Source organism: Pinus tabuliformis, chromosome 1_2 (genome assembly GCF_031772625.1).
Source record: "Pinus tabuliformis cultivar Carrire ecotype Pingquan chromosome 1_2, CPIR1, whole genome shotgun sequence".
Classification (NCBI taxonomy): domain Eukaryota; kingdom Viridiplantae; phylum Streptophyta; class Pinopsida; order Pinales; family Pinaceae; genus Pinus; species Pinus tabuliformis.
Genome location: NC_142298.1, coordinates 119,377,668 through 119,387,614, shown reverse-complemented (window position 1 = coordinate 119,387,614; position 9,947 = coordinate 119,377,668). Strand labels below are relative to the sequence as shown.

At 35.1% G+C, this 9,947-nt stretch overlaps 1 pseudogene; it reads left to right on the top strand.

Moving 5' to 3' along the window:
- LOC149204795 (2-hydroxyisoflavanone dehydratase pseudogene) lies at positions 1-1,123 on the top strand (annotated as a pseudogene).
- Positions 1,124-9,947: the final 8,824 nt, after the last annotated feature.

The following is a 9,947-nucleotide window of genomic DNA, read 5'->3' as shown; positions in this document are numbered from 1 at the left end:
TCATCTGGATCTGGGTATTGTAACTGTATTCTCTCTCTCGGCTTAGCTATTGATAGCAGCACTACCAACGCCATACCTATGGAGGAATCATCTTCTTCTTTATCTATCGTAGCTGAGTCTCCCGGTCTGCTGAGGATCTACAAAGACGGGACGGTTGAACGCTTGCTCGATGAGGGCACAGTTCCCCCTTCTTCGCAGCTCGGGAATGAATCCAAGGGAGGAGTGGCATCCAAGGACGTGGTCATCGATCCTGAAACAGGCGTCTTCGTTCGGCTCTTCCTTCCTCCGTTGGAAGTGACTGATGGAAAACAGAAAGTTCCGGTACTTGTGTACATTCACGGAGGGGCTTTCTGTATCGGATCGGCTGCCTCGCCGCTTTATCACAACTATGTCAGTGAAGTCGCTACAGAGGCCAAGGTGATATGCCTGTCGGTGGAGTACAGGAAAGTGCCCGAGCATCGCCTCCCTGCGGCTTATGACGATTGTTTCGGTGTTCTTGAGTGGCTTGACCGCCAAGCAACGGCACTAGAAGGAGTGTCTGTGGATCCGTGGCTCGCTTCACACGCAGACTTCAGCAAGGTTTTCTTTGCAGGAGTCAGCTCAGGGGCCAACATGGTGCACCAGGTGGGCATCCTTGCGAGTGGGAGGAATTGGGATGGGCTGTGTTTACAAGGGGCCATTCTGTTTCACCCCGCCTTTGGCGGGAAAGAACCAGTTGGCCGCGAAGTGGGGCCACAGGCGGAGGCGGAGCGTTTTAAAGAGTTTTCGGATGCACTATGGAGCATCGTCCTCCCTGCAGGAGCGGATAAAGACCACCCCTTTTCTAACCCAGTTGGACCCCGTTCTCCTGATCTGTCGACTCTGGTGTATGAACGAATGCTTGTATTCGTGGCAGAGAAGGATCTGCTGACAGATCGTGCTGTTCTGTACTACGAAGGTTTAAAGAAGGCAGGCAAAGACGCTGATCTGGTTATGACGGAAGGCGAAGGCCACGTGTTCCATCTCTTCAATCCCAAATCTGAGAATGCGTTTCTCATGTTGAAACGCATTTCGGACTTCATGCATTCCTCCTCCTCCTCCTCTGATGACTGTAAGAAGCCTCTCCAGAATCTTTCCGTATGAATATGAATATTAAGCCAACTATACGTAGTTTTTCGGTATATACAGTTTCGTCGCGGAAACAGAAAGCCACAGGGTAATAACTGTACTATCGATCGAATATTGAAGAAACTGGATTTCTTCAATGTTCGATCGATAGTACAGTTATTACCCTGTGGCGTAGCCTCTTATGTTATTAACAAGTTCCAGTTTCTTCAATATTCGATCGATAGTATAGTTATTACCCTGTGGCGTCGCTTCTTATGTTAATCACATGAGAAACCCTGTGGCGTAGCTTCTTATGTTATGTATTTCGACCAAAAATTCATTACGTGATTAATCTCAAAAAATTCATGTTTCTTCAATATTGTACAATTATTACTCTGTGGCTTTACCATGGATCGGAAATTTTTCTCCGCGCTTTATCAGTAATTTGCTGTTTTTTTTTAACGAGTGACCCGATTAATTTATTTGTAATTTGTTATCTTTTTTACAAGTTGAAAGATCAATGTCAATTGATTTGCCGTGAGTCTTCAAAATTAAAAAATTGATGTGTAAATTTTGCATTATAACTTGTTAATTATATTTTAAATTCTAACCATACAAGTATATCCTCATTATAATTCGTTAATAAACTTGCTGTGAGCCTTAAAAATAATTAAAAAATTGATGCATAAATTTTGCATTATAATTTATTAATTATATTTTAAATTGTAACCACTACAAATATATTTTTATTATAATTTATTAATAAAGGTTTTTAAAATGGTATTTATCTATATTATAAATCACAAAAGTCTTAGATTTAATTATATTATTTTCTTTAATTTCTATTAATATTTTACAAAATTATAAAATTCATGATTTGTTAATTATCTTTATCTTGCCACTTGGAAACAAAAACATAGACAAAATAATTGTTTATCAATCAATGTCTAAGACAAAATAATTATTTATCAATCAATATCCAAAAATAAGATAAAAATAGAAGCATCAAACTAAGAAAGAAAAGAGTTGTCTTGTAGTGGAAAATTAGCCAAGAGTATGAAAACCAATCTAGAGTATGTCAACAATGGAACAAAAAAGAAGATAGTCATCCCAAATGTGGAAAACCAACAAAATGAACAACTTCCAGAATATCCAAAAATATAAACATAGAGATAGTAGCAAATAAAAGAAACATGTGAATCATGAAGATAATGAAGTATCGAAATCGATGGAATAGTCTACATCCTTGAAATGTGGCTCAATTGTTACCAAGCCTAAACCCTAACTTATTTCTATTAATCATAAAATATTAATGATGATAACATTCTATTGCCATTATGTTACAAACATCCTATATCAATCTAAAAGGTGACTAGAATTTTTAATTGAAAATCATATTTTATATATACATTATAAGAAGGAAAATAAAAGGAAAGATATATACAAAGAATTCCTATCTTTCTGTAAAGAGAAACTAAAACAATTATAAAATCTAAAAAAGAATTTGGATTTAATAGTTTGATATCTCTAATCAACAATGCTCCTTTGTCTAGGATTTACATAGATACTTCATCATACTATCATTGAGAAAAAGAATTATCAAAAACACATTCCACAACTAACTTTTTTTTATCGGAAATACTTTTCAACATATTTTCTAGAGAGTATTAAAAGCAAATACTCTTAAACAATGTCAAATACTAGACAAAGAGTCTCTCATAATTGATCTAGAATCTCCCAACAAAAGTGCCCACTAATGAAAATAACCCTAGAGAATCTTACCCAACTATGATTGAACCTAGCCCCAACAATATTTTACGAAAGAATATTCCCACAAAATATGCTTCACCATTTCTAATGGAAAGCAAAAATGGATCATCCTTTAATAAAACCACTTTTGGCTAACCAACCATTGTAGGGGAAACCTTGATAAATCTCCAACCAAGCAAAGACTCAAATTGTATAAGAGACTCTAATCAACTAGAAACCATGCACTGGGCTAATCCAATGACTTTCTTCATCTATAGAACCCATTCAACATTGAGAAATGATCCTAATTCATGACATAGATGCAACATAAAGTAGAGCTTATGAGAATCATACATAGTCCAAGGGCACTCAAAAGTCCACTACCAATCTCTAAAAAGGGGACCATCTGTATCAAGATTCATATTGAAAAGGTCTTCTTGAGGAATGAGCACAATGATCTCCATAAAGGTAGCTCTATCCACAAAGGATCAAGAAAACTCCCAAGCCACTGAACATTGGTTCTTCCAAAAACAAAAACTAAAACCCCATAGATCCCTCCAAAGAAAAACTTCTTTTTACTAGAAATTTTTCTTGTAAATGAGGAATATAAAAAATACAAGTTTCTTCCTGTTTCCAACTTCAGATTTGACTCTTGGCCAAATCCCAACCTGATATACTACCGAACCTCTATGAACACACTAAGTCTACCACCTTCCTCCAAGTTACCCAAATACTCTTAAAGGTGATGGACCCAAAAATATGAAGAGTATGAGGAGAAAAATTGATGTCAAATAAGCCAAATTGACCCCTAATTTTTCCAACATGTTGGGTTGAAAGCAATCTATGTTGCATTAACACTTGCTAAGGGGATGAATGCTCCAAGCATCTGACCACTCATTTGGAAACCAAAATGCTTCCTTGAGACACCACATTGATCAAATTGGTACCTCCCTCATCCTTGGGCATGATGCAAACATCCCAAGGAACCATAGGAAGACATTGATATCTACCATAGTTGGCCCACATAGAAGAACGTTGAATCTTCTCTAGTCGATGGAATTGAGTCTTATAGGGAAGCTAACATGACACATTGTAAATGTGAGAGGCCTAAAGAATTATGCTCACCATTGTTAGCTTACCAGCAAAGGGAAGATCCTTGTGTTACCAAACAAGACTCTTATGTTGCAATCTAATCAAGAAGCAATCCCACATAGCAATGGAAGAAAGGTCAACCCCAAAAGGAACACCAAAATATCTCGCAATAACGTCTAGTTGAATAAACCTCCTAGTAGTTGGAGTTCATGTAGGAAGATCATCAAGACCAAGCCGCTAAAATTCCATCTTATGGTCACTCAAGATAACCCCTGAAGCCTCACAAATATTGAAAGACAATCCATTGAAGTTGAAATTGACTCCTGATTAGTAGAAATTGATAAGAGGGAATCATACACAAAGTGGTTGTAAACCATCTCCTCCCCTTGAGGCAAGGTGATACCACTTATAAGTTGACCCTGATAAAGGGTTGTTTCCAATAAATACCCAAGAGAATCCATTGTCTAAGCATAAAGATAAGGGGCCAATGGACATCCTTGTGTGAAGATTGATGTGGGGGGACAACATATTATTCACTAAACAAAAGCATAGGCCAATATAAACAAAATGTTGACCATCTGAATATATCATTGTCCAACCCAAAGCAAGTCAACATATTTATGATAAATTCCCAATCAATATTACCATAAGATATATCAAAATCAACATAAAAAAAAAACTCACTCTATAGCTTCCCATGTTGACAAAACTATATCTAAAATAGGTCATCATTAAACATAATAAAATAATATCTTTATCTTATTATATCAAATTAAAAAATAATTATAATAACATTAACATACATATATATATATATATATATATATATATATATATATAGACGTAGTCTAATTTATAGACGAAATGACCTTTCTCTGGTTAATTGTATTCAAAACTTGAGTTTAATTTGTTTAATCTGGATAATTTTCCCAGGGTTTTTTAGTGTGCTAAATCTATTTATGCATTCAAAAATGTATTTTAAAGACAAAAAATTCTTGAAATTGCATTTCCGTATTTTGGTGAATTCTTGTGAAAAATGTTATTTCGTTTATAAGTTAGACTATGCCTATGTGTGTGTGTCTGTGTGTGTGTGTGTGTGTGTGTGTGTGTGTGTGTGTGGGGGGGGGTTAATGTATTCCGGAGACCACTACGTTTATAGAATATTTGTAACACGCAGATACTCGTCTCCAACTCAACCATAGACCCCAAAGTGTTTAGAGATTTGAATTCATGACTTCTCAATAGAAAAAATATTTTAATAACGAGGAATTAACTAATTAAACTAACTCTTAGAAACATTTCAAAATTTTATATAAATAAATAATACATATATTTTTACGGTTAAAAAATTCTTTATTTATTATTTTTGAAAGGCATTCCTTCCTATGTTTTGAGGGAAAATTTTGTTATATAATATTTAAAAGTAAATTTATATAATATTTAAAGGAATAAATTTATATAAAATTAAAATATAAATATTAGTAATTTATATCAACTCAAAGAGTAATTATAATAAAACATGATAGATGTAAAAGTCAGCTAAGATTAGTTAAAATTGATCAGCTAAGATTAGTTAAAATTGATTTGATCGATTAGGGAAGTAAATTTCTCATTCATATATATATAGATATATAATATTAATATATATTTGCGGGGTTAGATTTAAAGAAAAAAATTAAGGAGTTTTATATTATTTGGTAGAATTTTTTATTATAAAGATTTAATTTGAAACCTTGAGCACCTTGAGGTAGTGGTCAAATGTATGCTTGCATGCAGAGAGATTATACTAAATGATCTCATTACTCATGCACATATAAATGGATCAAATCCCACCACAATATCCTCGAATTTGAAAGCCCTCAAGGGTAGCTCACTTGGAAAAACATGTACATGTGTTATGTAAAATATTATGAGGTCCTTGGTTCGATCCTTTGATTAACCTATGTTGACTATAGGGGTAGGCGTGGTGCACCTAATGGTTATAGTAATAGAAAACGAAATATACCCATGTAATGTGAGTACAAGATTTCCCAAGTTGTTAATGCCACTAGTCACTATATATGTATAATGTGAGTACAATACTCCCCAAATTGGCAATCCCACTAGTCACTATATATATATATATATATAAACTTAAAAAGTACCCTTGAAGTATTAGTGTTATGTTAAGGAACTATTTGTGTGAATGTAGTTGGTTTGAAACTTAAAAGTTGGTGTAACCCAAACAATCACTAAGTAATTTTGATCACTTAACTAACACTGAGCCCATATTTCTTAAATAGAAACTAATCTCACAGATCAAAATAAACTAACCACCAAAAAAACATGAACTTAAAAATTAATTATAAAAAATATTATAATTAATATATGAGTAAAATTAGTTATAACCCCACACATACATATATATATATATATATAGAATGGTTAAAGTGTTTAATATTCAGGTAATAAGTTTTAAAACTAATATATTGAGTTGAGATAAGTAACATGAACATTGAAAAAATATTTTGGATCAAAATCATAATGAGCATCAACCATTGTTTTCTCCAAAGGAAAAATAATATCTTCTATTTGGAATGGATAAAAAAATATATTCATAAGGTGTTTGGAGCACTCTCTAGGAAAAAGCATATCTTCTATTTGAAATGGATAAAAAAATATATTCATAAGGTGCTTGGAGCATTGTCTATAAATGTTGTATAGATATATTGTGTATGTGATTTACAAAATAGATCAAAAGACAACTAACCAATTGTTATATCTTTTATGTGATTTATAAAGAAAATAAAAAAGACAACTAACTAATTCCTTGTAACATCCCTTGCTTTAATCTTATTTTTGTAATATGTAATTTTGAACGTAATACCAAGGTGGGAGCCATGACTGTATAAGACAATATGTTGTAAACATAACATAAATTAAATGTGAATTTATTTGATTGGCCTGAATGGAGGGACACCATGGGTTCAAATCTCTAAGGGGGAGGGCTTGTTGTGTGTAATGAGCAAACCCAAAGTTCATCTGCATTACATTTGCTACCACCCTAGCTAACCAATGCACCAACCTAAGCTTACAAGAGTTATGAGATGGATTAAGTAGCATGGGAAAAGGACCACGCCCATCCTGATCTCCCTCAGGGATTAAGGTCAAGGGATAGCTACCTCGAAAAAAGGAGTTTCATGTAGAGAAGGGGAGCATAATAGTCAATGGAGGAATGTGATGAAAGCAAGGATGTTTCTAGAAGGAGAACTAGAGGAGACATAAGAGTGAAGGGGAAATCACTCTCTGAGGAGTAAGAAGGAAAAAATTGAAGCTAGGCATGGAGCACAAGGAGCAGTGCTAGACTTGGTGACTAATCCCTTTGCTTAGATATTTAAGGTCTTATCCCCTGTATTGTTGTGTTTAAGGCAGCTAAATTATGTGTCCTTGCCCGAGGAGTCGGTGGGAGGCTCAATAGATGACCAAATCAATGTGGTGATTGTTATATGGTTGTTAAACCACTTGGATAGTGTAATCAGATCCACTGTGGTGCTTGTTAGAGAGTTGTTAAACCACCTAGACAATGGACTATAGACCCTTGCAGTGCTCACAACTATGAAAAGACAATTGTTAGACCGCCTAAATAATGGATTCCATCTTCTGGATTTATAAATACCCCATTTGATCCTTGGATGATGCCCTGTGATTGAACTTAGAGAAGTAAGTGAATCACTATAGCGGTTGTTGTATAGTTATTAAACCACTTGGGTAGGAGAATCTAAGCCACAATGGTGCTTGTTGGATAGTTATTAAAACACCTAGAGAGTGGATTACAGACCTTGTGGTGCCTGCTATGAAATGACAACTTTAAAACACCCAAATAATGGATTCAACCTCCTGGACTTAGCAATACCCCATTTGGACCTTGGGTCAAGTCCTATGATGGAACTAAGAGAAGTAAGTGAAGCATTGTGGTGCTTATTATATAGTTGTTAAACCACTTGGACAAGGAAATATGAGCCACTTTGGTGGTTGTTGGAGAGTCGTTAAACCACCTGGATAATGGACTATAGACCCTTGTGGTGCTTGTTATGAAAATACACATGTTAAGCCACCTAAACAATGGATTCAATCTCCTGGATTAGGAAATACCTCATCTGGACCTTAGGTGAAGCCTTGTGATTGAAATTAGAGAAAGTGAGTAATTGTGGTGCTTACTGCTAGAGGGTAGTTGATAAAACACTAGGGCAATGGAATCCATCTCTTGAGTGTATACGAATCTTTTGATGTGAATTTCCCTGAGCAAGCATCCCCTCAGACTTTGGATCCAACTTAGGGGTGGTCAACTATAAGAAAGATGTGATGTAGTTGGCCTATGGTTGGGTGGAGAGTGGAAGTCCCTCCTTTAGTTACCAACCATCTTAAAATACTCATCTAAGTCTATTGCATTTATGTATTTGAAACATGTTATGTAGGTTTTAACCTTGTATAGAAATTACCTGCATACGTTTTATAAACCATGGAAAATAAACAATGCGAAACCATGACACATAAAACACATATACATAGAGATTTTCCCCTAGATCCCAAAACCAGGACTACCAGCTTGATTTTTCATTATGTTCCTTTCAATGTTACAATACATATTTATACATCCCAAAGCATCCAATACCACGGATCAAAAACCATCGCGTCCAAAACCATAGATGAAAATCATGCACAAAACCATAGGTAGGTTTGCACAAATCCTCAAACTCCTTGTGACTCCCCCTGCTATGCAATCGGCGCAACGAAGGGGGGGTTCCACGCCCCTTCTAACCCCTTGGTTAACTACGTGGGCTATTCGTGGAAAGAATATAACACAACCCAACATTCTCCCACTTGTTGTTTTCTTTCCATAGGGGGCCACAAGAGAGCTTAGTCATTTATCCAGCCCTGCAATGCCCATTGTTTCTCTACACCAAGAGAACTTCTTAGAGCTCACAGATTTTTTCAATGCATCTGCAGTATTCTTCAAAGTGTCCACCTTTACCAGCAACACCTTTTTGTCTTCTATCATATCCCTCACAAAGTGATACTGAACATCAATGTGCTTTGTCTTTGAATGATATGAAGGGTTCTTTGCCAAGAAAATTGCACTTTGGTTGTCACAGTTGTTGAGTCTTGAAAATGTCATTCATTTCCATTAAACTTTCACTATTATGTCCATTATATCATCTCCATTCCACCTCCATTTCACTAATATTTCACCACATTCATCCCACTTTCATTGTCATTGGGCCACAATTATGTTTTTCCAATCTTTATTAATTCTAAGCCTTTTAAGTGAATTTGTGGTTAAAAATTAGAAAATAATGTGCATATGCTTATACCTAACAAATGGGTTGAGGTCGTTGACATGTGTAGTTTGAAAGGAGACTTCTAGAAGACCCTTATGTGGCACTCTAAGGCCAAATTCGAATTTGGTTGGAAAGAATCATGGGATCATGAGGATATGTGTCACATCTCCTAATTGTGTTGTAACTCTAAGAAGACATGTGTCTTATCAGTTCCTATTTTGATTAGGACTCTAGAGGTAGAGGGAGAGATTCATGGAATATCATTAATGAGATGGCTCTCATCTTTTTGTATAAACAGGAGATCTCTCTCCTTCATTTGTTAGTCCTTAGTCCCTAGTTCTTAAGTTTGTAGTTCTTCCTTGATGGCTTTTGAAAGCTTTGGAGAACTTTGTTGTACTTTGTACTTTTGAAGAATTTGAATAAAGCTTTGATGTTCTCAACATGGAAGGAGATGTGAAGTAGATGTCATGGAGCATATTAGAATGTAAGGTAGAGTAGATTTCATTTTGTAAATAATGTAAGGTAGAGTAGATTTAATTTTGTAAATTTTGCTTTGATTTCATTATGTTATTTGATTGCTTTCAAGTTTGATAGATTAGATTTTTCATTCATGCAATTTTAATTCATGCAAGTGTGTTCAACCGGTTGATTGTAGATTAGTAATGCACATAGCCTTTTAATGACTAATGACATGATAGAATC